The sequence below is a fragment of the Lampetra planeri genome, chromosome 61 (assembly GCF_965212315.1).
Source record: "Lampetra planeri chromosome 61, kcLamPlan1.2.h2, whole genome shotgun sequence".
In the NCBI taxonomy this organism is placed as follows: Eukaryota; Metazoa; Chordata; class Hyperoartia; order Petromyzontiformes; family Petromyzontidae; genus Lampetra; species Lampetra planeri.
The window spans coordinates 4,221,943-4,240,106 of NC_136167.1; positions in this window are offsets into that span (position 1 = coordinate 4,221,943).

Here is an 18,164-nt window from a genome sequence, read left to right on the forward strand (position 1 = left end):
CGCAGCTCTCAATCAGCAGATGCAGGGCGGTGGAGTCAACATCATTGAAGCGGAAGAAAACCTGAAGGCTTTTCAAAAAAAGCTACCGTTATGGAAACGACGAACAGAGAACGATACCTTCGCAAACCTTCCCCTGCTGGACGACTATGTAAGTAAGATCGAAGATGTATCTGGAATCGGAGACATTTCTGTACCCGCGGAACTGAAGCAAGCAATTGCCACGCACTTAGATGAGCTTGCAAAGTCTCTCGACGGATACTTCCCTACAAGAGAGTCATATCCAGCATGGGTGAGACAGCCGTTCACGTTTAGTGTTGAGACAGCAGATGTCAATGATGAATACCTCGACGAAATCATTGAAAGTCAGCAGAGCCAGGTTCAACAGCAACTCTTCAGAACAACAACGCTCTCAACGTTTTGGTGTCAACAAATGGTAACGTACCCTGTTATTGCTAAGAAAGCCCTGGAGATTTTCATACCGTTTGTTACAACTGTAGTAACGCTCACGACTCGTTCACACCGGAGTTGGAGGCACACTTGTTTATTTAACACCAACTTTGTGACATACACATTTGAGGGGGTATCGGCCCCCTCACCCGTCTATCTGAGGACACACCCCTAGGCTAACCCTAGCCTGCCTCTGAGTCCTCCACTACTGGGCTAGGGGAGGCTAACTTAGCCCGACACTGGTCAGTCGGGCCCGGTACCCAGAGTCCAGACCAGCACTGGCTCTGGCTCTGGTACCACGCCACTGGCTCGAGCCTGCGCGGTCCTGATAAGGACGGCGTACCAGGGGGAGTCCAGGGCTCTATCTAAGACGTCTTCCGCCTTCTCTTCTTTAGCTAAAACCTCCCTCTCGAGCCCTTCGATACATTCCCCTTTTATACCCAACCCCTCCCTGAGGGGTGGGGCCCCGGGGGATCATAACGACCGAATCGACCCCCCAGGGTGTCTGGCGCGGACGTCGCAGAGGGCACCTGCTTGTGCACACATGTAGCACCGCCTACTGTGTTTGTTTACCATAGGCTGCCATGCATAACGGGCTCTCTCTCTAACACCCCTACACCACTCCCCCCCGCATAGCATGCAGCCGTCCCGGCTGCCAACATACAAAAATTTGACAATAAAGGTGCCTTCACCCCCTGACCGCGCGTGTGCCTCACTATTTTTGAACAATAACAGGAACCAGAACAAGAACGCAACAACAAGATGAGAAACAACCCGTCGCACCCCCCCGAATAAATACGAATTCCGTAAAAAAAAACAGCTTATATACAACCAGCAGGGAACCCACCCCGCACACACAACAAACGGTGAACCCAACATATGTACATCCGAGGAGCGGGAAACACACCATCCACACAACAGCCAATAAACACAACAGCTATGTACACATTTTCCGGCCTCACAACAGTTTGCGCATTTTAGCGCGCGTCCTTGCAGCGGGCCCCTCACACGGGGTAACCCCGCGTGGCGGACCATCAGGTGGCGACTGTCCGTCTTGAGGTGAGCATTCCTCTGACTCCGCGTGACCCTCGGTATCCGCAGGAGGGGTGATCGGGCGTGAGCCCGTCACTCCTGATGCCCCTGAAGGTGGCACAGCCGGCAAGGCATTAGGTGAGAGCGACAGAGACGGACCCAGCAAGTCGGCCGACCCCCCACACGTTTGGCCACGCGCGTGTGAAGTGGGGTTGTGTACCGCAGCGAAGGGTTTTAATCTGGAGGGGTGCACGAACCATCGCCGCTTCCCCCACTTGATGCGCACGCACTGCGGGCGTAACACCTCCACCACTTCCACAGGGCCCCGCCACGGCCGCACAAGTTTAGAGGAGGTTGCCAGTGGCACCTGGGGGCAGTGCAACCATGCCTTGTCCCCCGGCTTCCACTGCAGCATGTGCGCTCGACTCAATCTGAGGCGCTCATTTGCCTTCTGACGGAGGTCAGAGTTTTGCATTGCAGCATCCCGTGCCTCGGTCAATTTGTCCAGATTAAATTTAACGTGGTCAGCCAGATTAGTTTTTCCCTGCGGCACGGGGATCCGCAACTGGGCACGAACAGGCGGGTCTGGTTCTCGGCCGTACATGAGGTAAAAGGGAGAAAACCCCGTAGCCGCATGGGGTGCCATCCGGTACGCCGCCAAGACCCCCTGAATTTGTAGGTCCCAATCCGTTTGTGAGTCCGAAACTTGTTGTGATAACATGGACGAGATGGTGCGATGCAAACGTTCGACCATCCCGTCAGTTTGTGGGTGATATGGGGAGGTCCGAATTTTCTTTGTGCCCAGGAGATCGCAGACTTGTCTGAGTAGTTTACCGGAAAAATTTCTGCCCTGGTCGGTCAGCAGCCTCTCCGGAGCACCTTTGTCCAGGACATAACCCTGAACAAAGGCCTCCACGATGGCTGCTGCCGACTGGTTGGCCAAAGGCCAGGCCATAGGCCAGCGTGTAAAATACTCGACACCCGTCAACAAATATCTATTCCCTCTGGGGGTGGCGGGGAATGGTCCCAAAATGTCCAGAGCGACCAGCTCGTTTATCCTGGACACTTTGATCGATTGCAAGGGCGGGTTAGACTCCCGTGCCGGCGGTTTGCGTTGTGCACATTGAGGGCACGATCCCAACAAATCCCCCACATCCCTCGTCATGCCAGGCCAGTAAAAATCAAGTTGCAGCAAGGCGAGAGTCTTTTGGGTCCCCAGGTGTAGGAGGCGCTCATGAGCGGCCCATACCACCCTACCCCGCAACCCAGTAGGGACAACCAGCCGATGTCGACGTGACTTCCCGTCCCAATGCATTAGCAGACCTTGGCACATTTCCCATGCGTCGGAACCACCTCTTTTTCCCCCCGCCGCACCGCCAACGCGACGTCGCCACCCGAGGAGGGAGACATCCTCCATCTGGAGGCGCCCCCATTCAATGACGGGCAACCCCAACAGGGAATCTTTGCCCTGTTGTTCGATCGAATTAGGAACCATTGCATCGTCGTCGTTGGCGGCCGCCAAGACAGGTACCGATGTGTCCCCTGGAGGCCTGCAACGTCCAGACCCCAGGAGGCATGCACACTCGGAGGTGGTTGGCAAGCGTGACAGAGCGTCCGCGTTGGTGTGGCGAACGCCCTTACGGTATGTGGTTTGGAAATCGTAATCCTGGAGGACCTCCAACCATCGGGACAATTGTCCCGATGGCTGTTGAACCCTCAGGGCGTACTGCAGTGCCGCATGATCTGTGCGGACGGTGAAATGCCGACCGTACAGATATGGGCGATACTGTTGGACGAAATGGACAATTGCCAACAGTTCCCTACGGGTGACACAATACCGTTGCTCCGCTGGAGACAACACCCGACTGCCGTACGCAACCACATGTTCCACGCCGTCAACCACCTGGGAGAGCACGCCCCCAATACCCGTGTTGCTCGCATCGGTGTCGAGCAAGAACGGTTTTGAAAAATCAGGGTAAATCAGGGGAGGAGCGTTTACCAACGCATCCCGAAGGGAGCAAAAAGCAGCCTCCTCCTCCTGACCCCAGCAAAACCGAACCCCTTTAGATGTTAAAGCATGTAGGGGTTTGGCGATAGTCGCAAAATTAGCGACGAAGCGTCTATAATACGACGCAAACCCAATAAAACTCCTAACCTCTCCCACTGAGGTGGGAGTCGGCCAGGAGCTTACACACTGCGTTTTGGCGGGATCGGTAGAAATACCTGAGCGCCCCACGATGTGCCCCAAATAACGCACCGACTCGCGTAACAAATGGCATTTTTGGGGCTTAAATTTCAAATTAGCAGCCCGCATCTTTAGGAAAACCGCCCGCAACCTCTGGAGATGTTCCTCAAAAGTTTTGCCAAAGACAATGACGTCATCCAAATAAATCAGGCACGACTCCCATTGCAATCCAGCCAAAACCAATTCCATCAACCGCTGGAAAGTTGCCGGCGCTGAGTGTAAGCCCATCGGCAACCGGTTGAATTGAAACAGGCCGTGCGGAGTACGGAAAGCAGTTTTAGGCTTTGAATCATCGTCCAGAGGAAGCTGCCAGAATCCCGAAAGTAAGTCCAATGTGGAGAAGAATCGCGCTCCCGCCAAGGCGTCAAGCGATTCGTCCATCCGTGGGAGCGGGTATGCGTCGGCAACCGTAATTTTATTAAGGCGCCGAAAGTCAACGCAAAACCGCAACGAACCGTCCTGCTTCTTAACCAGGACGATCGGCGCTCCCCAAGGGCTGTTGGAGGGAGAAATTATGTCGGCGGCTAGCATGTCATCAACAGCCGATTTGACATGGTCCTTTTCGGCGGGACTCAACCGAAAAGGATTTTGGCGTATTGGCGCGCTGTCACCCGTATCAATATGGTGACGCAGCAGATGAGTGCAGCCCAAATCGTATTTATCCCGACTGAAAACGTCGGAAAATTCCCTCAGTAGTGTCTTAAGACGTTGGCGCTCTAAATTTGACAGGTCCGTCGATCCCGCGCAAAGCGCCTCGAGCCACCCTTCATCGCTGTCTGAATGTGGTCGCGGTGCAGGGGCAGCGCCGACATGACTCGCGACGGGTTCCTCACAGGGCACCGGCGTTGCGTGAGCAAGCACGGTCCCCTGTGGGACCACCACCGTCTGCGAGCCCACATTGAGGACCGCGATGAAGGGTTCTCCATCCCCTCTCACTATGGTCTGGGCCGGGAGTAAATTAGGTCCACTGACCCCGGCCCTAGACGGTCCCAGCAAAACCCCTTGAGCCCCAATGCCCTTAGCGAAGGGCCGCCGAAGTCTCAAAGGAATTAACATTTGCGCCCCCGGAGGAACGCGCACCGTTCTATCTACGAACGCCGGCACCGTCGCGAACGCCGTCCGGCTCGTAGCGGGGGATGGCAAAAACGCCATGCGTCGGCCCGATGGGAGCTCAATGCATCCCTGGTCGATTAATATCCTAATCGGCATTTTGGCCAGGAAATCCGTCCCCAGCAGGCACGGAACCGCCAGCGAGGAGGAAACAAAAATCGGCCCAGATAATTTAATATCCCCGACACAAATTTGGGCTCGAATTTGTCCGATGATGCCAAGTGAACCCCCGTTAGCAGCAAAGAATGGCACATTAACAGGCATCAAAGGACGGCTCTGGGCAGGGAGAATGTTATAGATCAACTCCGAAATAATGGTCGCCGATGCTCCTGTATCGACCAAGATGCGAACCTCCACCCCATCGATGTGACCCACAACGGCCGACGACCCCGACGACGCGGCTACAACCCGATGGGCCAACACGGACCACTGGCTGGGTTCAATGTGAGTACCCAGAGCGGTGCGTGTTGGTGCCATGGTACGCGATATTGGCCCCCCCTTCGCTGCGGTGTTTAAGTGTGCGACGGGCGTGTGCGTGGGCCAAACGTGAGGGGTGCCGCGACTCGCCGGATTATGATGGTGGAGCTTGTGACGAGGGCCGGCGTCCCGTTGAGGCATCGTCCCGCGCTGCCGAGGAGAGCGGCACCCCGAGGCGACGTGGCCCCGGATGCCGCAGTTGTAGCAGCGTGGACGCGCTGGCGGCGACGATGGACGTTGTAGATGGCTCGAACCGGCCCGGTCCTCCCGCGCTCCCGCTCCGTGCTGCCGTCGATGGTTGACGGCGCAAACCTCTTCCGCCGGGAGGGTGGCCGCAGCGACGGCGCGCCCGCTCGCCGCCTTGCTGGCCTTCCGTCGTTGAGAGGACAGGTTTGCGTGGAGGAGACGGGCCGCTTGGAGGGAGCACATTTCTGCATCGTCCTGTGCGACAATGACGATGTCTAAGTCGTCCGCCAGCAAAAGTATTTTCTCTGTCACCATGGCGTCGATCCCTTCGTCGTCCATTCGTGGAAAGGCATCCTTTGCCAGCGCCAGGAGGCTTGTACGGTACGCCAGGGGCGACTCCTTCGTCCCCCGCTGGCGATCGTAAAAGAGTTGACGGCAGTCCGATGGTGGCCCATACACAGCGGACAGCACTTGCATCGCCTCCCGCAGCGTGGAACGCCTCTCCTTCGCTGCCGATGTTAGTGTGGCGAGGGCGTCGCTGTCGAGGAGTGCTGGCAGTGCTCGGAGAGCCTCGGCGTCTGTCCACTGTGCCATCTCCTGGTGAGCGAGGAAGCGCCGCTGGAAGCCGCCCCAGTCGCCCTCCTCGCCCACAAATTCTTTGAGCGGCGGCAGTCGCTGATGTAAGGCAGCGGCTGCAGAGGACGATCGCGCTCCCTCGTGTCCCTCACTCGACTCAGCGTCGGCCCGAAGCAGCGATGGCATCGCCGGTCGCACCCGTGGTGACGCGGCAGGCACTGTACTCCCGCCGTTGGACGCGATGCTTAGAGCGGCCACGCCCTCAACAGCAGCTGCGGCGATGGCGGGAGATTCAAAATGTTGCTCCGTGGAAATGGCGGGAAGGCGCTGTGGTCGTCGGCTGCGGTTGCCCCGTGGCGGTCCCGCAGCCCCCAGCTGCGTGATGGTGTCGAGCATGGCGGCTGCGGCGTACAGTAGCTCGGTCAGCTTCGCGTGCGCCTCCCTCAGCCCCTCCATCGACGGCTCCCCTTCCTCCAGCTGCTGTGGCATGGATGCGTCCAGCCCCGGCTGGTCGATGGCATCTTCAGCCGTCTCGGGCCCTCCGACTGCAGTGGTGTCTTCTGCCTCTGGTACCCCGACTCGAGTCGTCCGGCGTGTATCCATGTTCGTACTTTGTTTCACTTCTGACGCCAGATGTAGTAACGCTCACGACTCGTTCACACCGGAGTTGGAGGCACACTTGTTTATTTAACACCAACTTTGTGACATACACATTTGAGGGGGTATCGGCCCCCTCACCCGTCTATCTGAGGACACACCCCTAGGCTAACCCTAGCCTGCCTCTGAGTCCTCCACTACTGGGCTAGGGGAGGCTAACTTAGCCCGACACTGGTCAGTCGGGCCCGGTACCCAGAGTCCAGACCAGCACTGGCTCTGGCTCTGGTACCACGCCACTGGCTCGAGCCTGCGCGGTCCTGATAAGGACGGCGTACCAGGGGGAGTCCAGGGCTCTATCTAAGACGTCTTCCGCCTTCTCTTCTTTAGCTAAAACCTCCCTCTCGAGCCCTTCGATACATTCCCCTTTTATACCCAACCCCTCCCTGAGGGGTGGGGCCCCGGGGGATCATAACGACCGAATCGACCCCCCAGGGTGTCTGGCGCGGACGTCGCAGAGGGCACCTGCTTGTGCACACATGTAGCACCGCCTACTGTGTTTGTTTACCATAGGCTGCCATGCATAACGGGCTCTCTCTCTAACACCCCTACACAACATATCTTTGCGAGCAATCCTTTTCGAGGATGCTGGACATAAAAACGAAGAAAAGGAACAGACTTTGTTGCGAAAATGACATGAGAGTGGCACTTGCCAAGGTGAAGCCGCGCATTTCTGAACTGGTCTCTGAAAGGCAACAGCAGAAGTCACACTGATTTACAGTAAGTATTCATTATTATGTTTTTGTTTTTGTGTGAAAATCATGTTTTTCTGGTTTTGTTCTTTGAACAGTGATGTTGATGCACAGTTCATTTTGTGCACCAGTAAAACATATACCTATGTTTTGAATTTGAAAAAATCTTATTTTATTTTTCCAATTAAGAAGGGTTCGGTGAATGCGCATATGAAACTGGTGGGGTTCAGTACCTCCAACAAGGTTAAGAACCACTGGTCTAGAGGCAGTGCTGAGTCTAGGGGCAGTTTTGAGTCTATGGGCAGTGTTGAGTCTATAGGCTGTGTTGAGTCTACGGACAGTGTTGAGTCTATAGTCAGTGCTGAGTTAATGTCCAGGGGAAGTTGATTCCAGTGGTATGGCGCAAGGAGGGAGAGAGTGCTCATGTCCAGGAAGCAGCGGCGTGCATTGAGGCAATGGGGCTTGCCGTGCGGCTCTGTCAGGAAGGGTGAGGCCGGCCTACCGAGAGCGAGAGCCCTTCAGCACCGGTTTTGTGTCTCCAAAAAAAAGTGTTGGGGAAGCCCTTTAATCAACGTGACCGGTTTTCTCTCAGGGTAAGTGCGTAGTAGCGACACAACTCCACCCGACGAGAGTTTTGTCCAAGTTGGAGTATCTCTACGAGAGTTATGCCACCCTGTTACAGATGTATGGACAAACGGAGCGGATGTGTTTGCGGTTCCAACCACAGTTGTAAATCATTTTTAAACAAGGCTTAAAATAACTTTACCATTGCTCGTCGCCGAAGACTTCAATAGCCAATTCCCATTGCCTCTTTATGGCTCTTATAGATTTCTTCATCAGCAACAATGGATTCACTTCCATTTGGCTGGAGGACCCGCATTCCGTGACCATATCTCTTACACACGTCCTAGCAAATAAAAAAGAGAATGAAACACAAACAGCGGCTCAGTAGGTTCACATGGCAAGCTGATCTCTCTTCTGTAGCAATGGCTGCCAACCTCTCGCTTGCTTGTCCTACCTTACTTTAAAGTATATAGTTCCTTAGTCAAGGTGCTGACCTTGCTGCGTAACCCCTATCAAACTTGCCAACTATCGATAAATCTATGACCGTCATCATCAAAACTACCAACATCGTCTCCAACATCATTATCAAAAACAATTGTCACCACCATCATAATCATCAACTTCTCGACCACTGGCAAGTGGTAAACGTGAGCAACGACTGTGCACTAGGAATGAGTTGTCGACACTTCAGGGGCTACTTTATTTTATCCCAGAGTTCAGCAACCAACATAACAAGAAGAGTATTTTTTTTCGAATTTGGTAAAACACTCAATATGTCAACGGCTTCAATGTGAATATGAGACGGTGGTTCTTAACCCTTTCCCGCTCTGAGACGTCTGCCAGTTGCAGGGTGGGTCCCATTCACCGTTGAATCGCAGAACACGCCACCGGCTTGGTGCTAATTTAATTTAGAGAGGCGTAGTAGTGCTGTTGTTTTTAAAGACGTGGTATTCACCGCAGAGAACCGTAGCGACATGACCACTGTACTCTATGGGAGTTGGCACCAAACTGTGCCACACGCCCTCTCGCATGTCTTTGTGGGAGTCTATGTACGTCTTAATATTGTAAAATGTACCGATAGTTATGTTTATTTCGGTGTTTCTTCCAATTTTGTTTCGATGACATACACATGGTTTTGTGTGTGTAAGGCTAACGTACACGTACGTCATCAGAACGGGCAAGTGTTAATAAGCAAATAATGTTAAGAAGCAGCCCTTGAAGAGCCGCACGCAGCTCCAGAGCTGCAAGTTGCTGACCCCTGTCCTCTCCACAACGTCATGTCGATAATCGGAAGTGACCCTGGCAAAAGTATTCCTATTTACGTAGGAGTCTACGGGGACTCGGCTGCAGAAGTGCCACTGCATTAACGGTACTTTACAAATGTTTTTATGCATTTCACAGCTGTACACACACATATCTTACCTATAAAAGTAATTTTCTGTCTGTGTGTGTACGTCTATCCTTGGAATACTTTTAACTGACAAACAATTGGGATTACGTTTCAACAAAATACACAGATACAATTAACTAAGCCCCGGATGAACACTTACAATTTGTTTTTGCCCTTGGTCCAATCTAAACTAAAAAAATCACACTTTGCAACAATGTAGGCTGATCGTAATGATACTACTGTAAAGTCAGTAGTTACTATTGTAGAGTCAGTATATACTACTGTCGAGTCATTAGTTACTACTGTAGAGTCAGTAGATACTACAATATTCACTAGATACTATATAGTTAGTAGATACTACTATAGTCAGTAGATACTACTGTAGAGTCAGTAGCTACTCCTGAAGAGTAAGTAGATACTATTACAGAGTTAATAAAAACTACTGTAGAGTCAGTAGATACTATTGTAGTGTCCTTAGTTATTACTGTAGAGTTAGTAGACACTATTATAGCATCAGTAGATACTACTGTAGCGTCAACAGATACTACTGTAGTCAGTAAATACTACTATAAAGTCAGTAAATGCAACCATAGAGTCAGTAGACACTACTGTAGAGTCAGTAGATACTACTATAGTCAGTAGATACTACTATAGAGTCAGTAGATACTACTATAGTCAGTAGATACTACAAGTCCGTACATACTACTATAGTCAATAGACATTACGATAGCAGTAGATACTACTAGAGCGTCACGAGATACTACGTATCGAATTACTCTTTGGTTCTTTCGGTAAAGTCACGTATAAAGATAAAATAATAAATTAAATAATAACATACGACGTTTCGATTGCAACACAAGCAATCATCATCAGGTATAAATGAAATAGCAACAAAATATCTAACCAGAAAACTATAGACAGACATATAAGCAAACAGATATCACCAAGATACATAGAGAGAGAGTAACACAGGCACAGAGAGGGAGATTGACTCTGTGGCGAGGCCTTAAATAGACAGAGGGGGGAGGAGGCAGAGAGAGTTGGAGGGGTTAGAGAAAAAATGTACATGTCAATGAATACGAAGAACGCCTGGTAAAGTACGCAAGTTTGAACATTAGGAGAGAGGGAGAAAGAACACACCAAATTAAATAACCTAGCAAAATATCGAAATGTTATGTAATACAACACAGAGAGTCGGTCAACACACAATTAACGCATAGCCTGGTCGATTACGTATTTCAAAGATTGCTAAGTTAGAATTTAAGTGTGAAAATTCCAAAGAAAGACAAAACATAAAAACAAGAGGAACGGAGACACACAGACAGAGCAGAACATAAGAATGACAAAAAACGAGTGGAGACAGAAAAAATACACTAAATACACAGGCAGAGAGAGAAAACAAAAAACCCAGAGAGAGAGAAAAAGATAAACTTGGAACTTCCCCGTAGAAGTGGTTCAATCTTGAATTTGGAGCTTTCGTGACTGCAGGAATTACTCTTTGGTTATTTCGGTAAAGTCACGTATAAAGATAAAATAATGAATTAAATAATAACATACGACGTTTCGATTGCAACACAAGCAATCATCATCAGGTGTAAATGAAATAGCAACAAAAAATCTAACCAGCAAACTATAGACAGACATATAAGCAGACAGATATCACCAAGATACATAGAGAGAGAGTAACACAGGCACAGAGAGGGAGATTGACTGTGGCGAGGCCTTAAATAGACAGAGGGGGGAGGAGGCAGAGAGAGTTGGAGGGGTTAGAGAAACAATTAACATGTCAATGAATACGAAGAACGCCTGGTAAAGTACGCAAGTTTGAACATTAGGAGAGAGGGAGAAAGAACACACTAAATTAAATAACCTAGCAAAATATCGAAATGTTATGTAATACAACACAGAGAGTCGGTCAACACACAATTAACGCATAGCCTGGTCGATTACGTATTTCAAAGATTGCTAAGTTCGAATTTAAGTGTGAAAATTCCAAAGAAGGACAAAACATAAAAACAAGAGGAACGGAGACACACAGACAGAGCAGAACATAAGAATGACAAAAAACGAGTGGAGACAGAAAAACATACTAAAGACACAGGCAGAGAGAGAAAACAAAAAACCCAGAGAGAGAGAAAAAGATAAACTTGGAACTTCCCCGTAGAAGTGGTTCAATCTTGAATTTGGAGCTTTCGTGACTGCAGGAATTACTCTTTGGTTCTTTCGGTAAAGTCACGTATAAAGATAAAATAATAAATGAAATAATAACACACGTTGTTTCGATTGCAACACAAGCAGTCATCATCAGGTATAAATTAAATAGCAACAAAAAATCTAACCAGAAAACTATAGACAGACATATAAGCAGACAGAAATCACCAAGATACATAGAGAGAGAGAGTAACACAGGCACAGAGAGGGAGATTGAGTCTGTGGCGAGGTCTTAAATAGACAGAGGGGGGAGGAGGCAGAGAGAGTTGGAGGGGTTAGAGAAAAAATGTACATGTCAATGAATACGAAGAACGCCTGGTAAAATACGCAAGTTTGAACATTAGGAGAGAGGGAGAAAGAACACACCAAATTAAATAACCTAGCAAAATATCGAAATGTTATGTAATACAACACAGAGAGTCGGTCAACACACAATTAACGCATAGCCTGGTCGATTCCGTATTTCAAAGATTGCTAAGTTAGAATTTAAGTGTGAAAATTCCAAAGAAGGACAAAACATAAAAACAAGAGGAACAGAGACACACAGAGAGAGCAGAACATAAGAATGACAAAAAACGAGTGGAGACAGAAAAAATACACTAAATACACAGGCAGAGAGAGAAAACAAAAAACCCAGAGAGAGAGAAAAAGATAAACTTGGAACTTCCCCGTAGAAGTGGTTCAATCTTGAATTTTGAGCTTTCGTGACTGCAGGAATTACTCTTTGGTTCTTTCGGTAAAGTGACGTATAAAGATAAAATAATAAATTAAATAATAACATACGACGTTTCGATTGCAACACAAGCAATCATCATCAGGTGTAAATGAAATAGCAACAAAAAATCTAACCAGAAAACTATAGACAGACATATAAGCAGACAGATATCACCAAGATACATAGAGAGAGAGAGTAACAAAGGCACAGAGAGGGAGATTGACTCTGTGGCGAGGCCTTTAATAGACAGATGGGGGAGGAGGCAGAGAGAGTTAGAGGGGTTAGAGAAAAAATTAACATGTCAATGAATACGAAGAACGCCTGGTAAAATACGCAAGTTTGAACATTAGTAGAGAGGGAGAAAGAACACACTAAATTAAATAACCTAGCAAAATTTCGAAATGTTATGTAATACAACACAGTAAGTCGGTCAACACACAATTAACGCATAGCCTGGTCGATTACGTATTTCAAAGATTGCTAAGTTAGAATTTAAGTGTGAAAATTCCAAAGAAAGACAAAACATAAAAACAAGAGGAAAGGAGACACACAGACAGAGGAGAACACAAGAATGCTAAGAAACCCACTAGTAACATCAGCAAAAACGAACGCTCTGAACTCGCGGACCTAAAAAAGAGAAATGATATAGTCATCCTCTCGGCAGACAAGGGCAATGCCACGGTCATCATGGATAAAGATTCATACAACAACAAAATCCTGGACCTTCTTAATGATGGGAGTTACTCCAAAATTAAAAACGATCCCACTAAAAGCCTAACGACGAAAACCAACAGTATCATCACGAGTTCGACTTCCCTAATCGAACCAAGCAAACGTCCCTCTCTAAAACCATCGGCGGCAAGACCTCCCAGACTCTATGGTCTTCCCAAAATCCATAAGGAAGGCACCCCGCTACGACCCATTGTGTCGACGATAAACTCTCCTACGTACAAACTAGCCCGTTTTCTATCAGATACTCTGCTCCCTTTCACAGGCAAGACCTCTTCGGCAGTACTCAACTCAACCCAATTAGTCTCTATGGTTAAGGACATGGTACTATCTCCTGATGACATCCTCGTCAGCTTTGATGTAGTATCTTTGTTTACCAAAGTCCCAGTACCGGACACCCTAACAATAATTGAGGACTTAGTCCAACATGGATTGAATTCTGATGCACCTGCGCTGGTTAGGCATTGCCTCACCAACACATATTTTACCTGGAATGGCACCTTCTACAAACAGAATGAGGGTACCCCTATGGGCTCCCCTTTGTCACCAGTTATAGCCAACATGTTCATGGAAAAGTTTGAATCAGACGCCATCCAGACATCTACCCTGCGTCCTTCCCTGTGGAAGAGGTATGTGGATGACACTTTCGTCATCTGGCCACATGGCCTCCCAGCATTGAACCACTTCTTGGACCACATCAATTCTAGACACCCATCCATCAGATTCACCATGGAAGTGGAGAAAGACGGTAAACTACCATTCTTGGATATTCTGTTTGAGAGGAGGCCTGACGGATCCTTGGGACATTCTGTCTACAGGAAAGCCACCCACACAGATTCCTACTTGAAACCGGATTCCCACCACCACCCATCTCAAAAGAATTCTCTCATCAAAACGCTATACCACAGAGCCCATGGCATTTCTGACAAACACCACCTGACCGGTGAATTAAGACATGTACATCGGGCCCTCAGGATGAACGGATACTCTGACCGTACTATCCGCCAAGCTGTCTCTCCCACCACACAGAAACAGCCACTTGAAACTCCGACCAAAACCATCACGTTACCATACATAGCAGGCGTGACCAAAAAGATCTCCAAAATTCTAAACAAACATAAGATCCAAGTCCGATTCAGTACAGTACATAAAATCCGTGATCTGATTCCATCTGTGAAGGATGTCGTTCCTGACTTACAGTATCCTGGAGTCTACAAATTGAGTTGCATTTGTGGTGATTGCTACATTGGAGAAACGAAACGTCATGTTTCTGATCGTGTCCGCGAGCACAAGTCAGATCTGAAACACGGCAGAACTGATTCTTCTGCCGTTGCCGATCATTGCTACAACTCGGTGGGCTCTCATGAAATTGTCTTTTCCGAGACCAAGGTTCTCTGCAAACCTCCCGGCTACCATCAAAGGTTTGTACACGAAGCCATACAAATATACAAACACAGACATAATTTCAACCGTGATGATGGGTACAAACTTAGTAATCATTGGAAAGATGTTATCAACCACGCAAAAAAAAAAGACTTAATTACACTTTTTTGGACCATCTTATCTGACAGGCACTATTTTACTTTACTTTACCGAGTGTTAACATCCCCAGTTATTTTTTGGCAGTGCTCTCTTCATTGTTCAGCCAGCATTGGTATAAACATGGGCATTTTCGTTCTTTTGTCTATCATGTGTATCAGACCTCCCCTCCCCCCTCTCTGTCCATTGTGTTGGCGTGTACAGCAGCAACCTCGTCCAAGCCGGAGTCCATTGTTTTTCATTGGCTACCACATTCTGATGAGCTCCCCCCCCCCTCTCCTCCCCCCTTCAACTTGCTCATAAGGGATTACTTCTTGAATCATTGCCTCACTTGATGCAGCTAATTCGGCTGTGACGGTCCCACCTGATGACGGAGACTTGTGTTGCCTCCGAAACGTCGTGATTTTTGTTTTATTTTATTTTCATTAATTTTGATGTTTTACCTACGTGACTTTACCGAAAAAACCTAAGAATATGATTCCTTGCAGTCACGAAAGCTTCAAATCTAGAATTAATGCCCTCTACGGGGAGGAATTCCACCTATCTGTTAGAGTTTTTAACAGACAACGAGACAAGAAGTCACAGCTTCTCGAGACGCTGGCCTTCCTCAAGAGATGCCGAGATAACAAGGTAATACCCATCGCTTTCACACTCACATCCGCTGCTGTGTCCTCACCGAACTCTAAACAGATCTTATTTAAAGCTAGCCTATCACTAATCTCGGAGAGAATAAGGTTACTCCGATCTGAACTCGATAATTTAGACAAGACTCTCCTACAAACACATTTAATGTTAACACAAAAAATGTCACCTTCTGATTGGAACCACGTTGATAACATGACTTCTGCTTCTGCTGACTCAATGTCAGCCAAATGCAAAGCTAACCTGATTTCTAAATTCAACCTCCTATCTAAGAAGAAACCAGAGCCACACATCGCAAAGCTGGATGTTAACAAGACCGTGATTAATCAGAGTAACATCCCAATTTCTGACACTCTAAAAACGGTACTGGCCAAAGGACTAAATTTCGCCGTCACCCCTAAATATATACCAGTAGAGGATATGATTTCTCAGATTGATGTAGCCCTCAGAGGCATAGGACACATCCATGCGGATGTAGCAAGAGCTAAAATAGCTACTATTCTTAAGAATGCTAAGAAACCCACTAGTAACATCAGCAAAAACGAACGCTCTGAACTCGCGGACCTAAAAAAGAGAGATGATATAGTCATCCTCTCGGCAGACAAGGGCAATGCCACGGTCATCATGGATAAAGATTCATACAACAACAAAATCCTGGACCTTCTTAATGATGGGAGTTACTCCAAAATTAAAAACGATCCCACTAAAAGCCTAACGACGATAACCAACAGTATCATCATGAGTTCGACTTCCCTAATCGAACCAAGCAAACGTCCCTCTCTAAAACCATCGGCGGCAAGACCTCCCAGACTCTATGGTCTTCCCAAAAATCCATAAGGAAGGCACCCCGCTACGACCCATTGTGTCGACGATAAACTCTCCTACGTACAAACTAGCCCGTTTTCTATCAGATACTCTGCTCCCTTTCACAGGCAAGACCTCTTCGGCAGTACTCAACTCAACCCAATTAGTCTCTATGGTTAAGGACATGGTACTATCTCCTGATGACATCCTCGTCAGCTTTGATGTAGTATCTTTGTTTACCAAAGTCCCAGTACCGGACACCCTAACAATAATTGAGGACTTAGTCCAACATGGATTGAATTCTGATGCACCTGCGCTGGTTAGGCATTGCCTCACCAACACATATTTTACCTGGAATGGCACCTTCTACAAACAGAATGAGGGTACCCCTATGGGCTCCCCTTTGTCACCAGTTATAGCCAACATGTTCATGGAAAAGTTTGAATCAGACGCCATCCAGACATCTACCCTGCGTCCTTCCCTGTGGAAGAGGTATGTGGATGACACTTTCGTCATCTGGCCACATGGCCTCCCAGCATTGAACCACTTCTTGGACCACAACAATTCTAGACACCCATCCATCAGATTCACCATGGAAGTGGAGAAAGACGGTAAACTACCATTCTTGGATATTCTGTTTGAGAGGAGGCCTGACGGATCCTTGGGACATTCTGTCTACAGGAAAGCCACCCACACAGATTCCTACTTGAAACCGGATTCCCACCACCACCCATCTCAAAATAATTCTCTCATCAAAACGCTATACCACAGAGCCCATGGCATTTCTGACAAACACCACCTGACCGGTGAATTAAGACATGTACATCGGGCCCTCAGGATGAACGGATACTCTGACCGTACTATCCGCCAAGAGGTCTCTCCCACCACACAGAAACAGCCACTTGAAACTCCGACCAAAACCATCACGTTACCATACATAGCAGGCGTGACCAAAAAGATCTCCAAAATTCTAAACAAACATAAGATCCAAGTCCGATTCAGTACAGTACATAAAATCCGTGATCTGATTCCATCTGTGAAGGATGTCGTTCCTGACTTACAGTATCCTGGAGTCTACAAATTGAGTTGCATTTGTGGTGATTGCTACATTGGAGAAACGAAACGTCATGTTTCTGATCGTGTCCGCGAGCACAAATCAGATCTGAAACACGGCAGAACTGATTCTTCTGCCGTTGCCGATCATTGCTACAACTCGGTGGGCTCTCATGAAATTGTCTTTTCCGAGACTAAGGTTCTCTGCAAACCTCCCGGCTACCATCAAAGGTTTGTACACGAAGCCATACAAATATACAAACACAGACATAATTTCAACCGTGATGATGGGTACAAACTTAGTAATCATTGGAAAGATGTTATCAACCACGCAAAAAATAAAGACTTAATTACACTTTTTTGGACCATCTTATCTGACAGGCACTATTTTACTTTACTTTACCGAGTGTTAACATCCCCAGTTATTTTTTGGCAGTGCTCTCTTCATTGTTCAGCCAGCATTGGTATAAACATGGGCATTTTCGTTCTTTTGTCTATCATGTGTATCAGACCTCCCCTCCCCCCTCTCTGTCCATTGTGTTGGCGTGTACAGCAGCAACCTCGTCCAAGCCGGAGTCCATTGTTTTTCATTGGCTACCACATTCTGATGAGCCCCCCCCCCCCTCTCCTCCCCCCTTCAACTTGCTTATAAGGGATTACTTCTTGAATCATTGCCTCACTTGATGCAGCTAATTCGGCTGTGACGGTTCCACCTGATGACGGAGACTTGTGTTGCCTCCGAAACGTCGTGATTTTTGTTTTATTTTATTTTCATTAATTTTGATGTTTTACCTACGTGACTTTACCGAAAAAACCTAAGAATATAACAGAACACAAGAATGACAAAAAACGAGTGGAGACAGAAAAAATACACTTAATACAAAGGCAGAGAGAGAACAAAAAAACCCAGAGAGTGAGAAAAAGATAAACTTGGAACTTCCCCGTACGCAAGTTTGAACATTAGGAGAGAGGGAGAAATAACACACTAAATTAAATAACCTAGCAAAATATCGAAATGTTATGTAATACAACACAGAGAGTCGGTCAACACACAATTAACGCATAGCCTGGTCGATTCCGTATTTCAAAGATTGCTAA